Source organism: Tachyglossus aculeatus, chromosome 14 (genome assembly GCF_015852505.1).
Source record: "Tachyglossus aculeatus isolate mTacAcu1 chromosome 14, mTacAcu1.pri, whole genome shotgun sequence".
Lineage (NCBI taxonomy): Eukaryota > Metazoa > Chordata > Mammalia > Monotremata > Tachyglossidae > Tachyglossus > Tachyglossus aculeatus.
This window is the reverse complement of record NC_052079.1, coordinates 25290138-25291371: the sequence shown is the minus strand read 5'-3', so window position 1 is coordinate 25291371 and position 1234 is coordinate 25290138. Positions and strand designations below refer to the sequence as shown.

The 1234-nt window shown below is 47.6% G+C and overlaps 1 non-coding gene across 1 annotated transcript; it reads left to right on the top strand.

Annotated features, from left to right (window-relative positions):
- The first annotated feature begins 525 nt into the window (after positions 1–525).
- LOC119937433 lies at positions 526–663 on the top strand. The gene has a single exon (XR_005454103.1). It is a non-coding gene; the product is annotated as a small nucleolar RNA SNORA7 (small nucleolar RNA).
- The last annotated feature ends 571 nt before the right edge of the window (positions 664–1234 follow it).

Genomic DNA, 1234 nt, shown 5'->3' with positions numbered 1-1234 from the left:
AGAGCTGGGATTTGAACCCGTGACCTCTGACTACCAAGCCCGTGCTCTTTCCATTGAGCCACGCTGCTTCTCACGTGTAACGTCTCATGCTGCTTGTGTGAGTACAATACAACAAACAGACACATTCCCAGCCCACAATAAGTTTACAGTCTGACAAGGCATCCTGACATCCTCCAGAGACCACTGTTGGTGGGACATCTTGGACTGTCGGCTAAGGGGTTTGAAGTCCAGGAGCCCCAGTGCGGTTCCCTGACCCTGTGTCCATCCCTTGTCTGCTGGGTGACCTTGGGCAAGTCACATCACTGGTCTTTGCCTCAGTTCTCTGATCTGTGAAATTGCAATTCAAAACCTGTTCTCTCTCCCACTTAGACTGTGAGCCCCATATGGGACCTGATTATCTTGTATCTACCCCAGAGTGAAGTAGAGTACTTGGCATATAGTAATCACTTAACAAATCCCACATTTGTTAGTATTATCCTATTCTGGGCTAGTTCTGCCAGATCGCAAGCTTCTAGAGGGCAAGGCCCCCTCTCAGGATCGCACCTGGAGAGTTTTCAGTACTCTACCAATCTTGACTATGGGAGGGAGAGTCAAGCAGAGGCATATCCATTCCATTCCTAGCTTGGGCAGTGGCTAGTGAGAGGAAGGCAATCTGCTACAAGTCAAAACTCCCCTGTGCTGAACAGCCACGGCATGGGAGAGAGTCGAGGGTGGAGACTCAAGCTTACCACCCAGAAGGAGGCAATGGTAAACCACGTCCATATTTTTACCAAGACAACTCTATGGATACACTACCAGAACAATTGCAGATGGAGGTGGGGTGTTCTGGGAGAGATGTGTCCATGGTGTCACTATGGGGTGGAGACGACTCGACGGCATAAGTCAAGAGGGCAAGGATCAGGTATACTTAACTCTGTTGTGCTCTCCCAAGTGCATTGTTTCCTGCTCTGCGTGTGGTATGTGCTCAATATATACTGTTGAATAATTGTGTCCATAGCTGTTTCTATCCAAGAGTTGGCAGGGGAGAATGGCAGTCCAGCTCAGCTATGACCTTTGGCCCTTAGATTCATGTCATAATGGGCCAGTGACTTCCTTTAGCATGGCTGGAATGTTTACTATTCTATTCTGCATTGTGATGTTTGTATAAGTTAAAGCAGTGTGAATTCATTGCTGGATTAATTCTGTACTTTCTGGAGGAAAAACCCCCAATACAGTTTGGAAGCTTTACTTACCC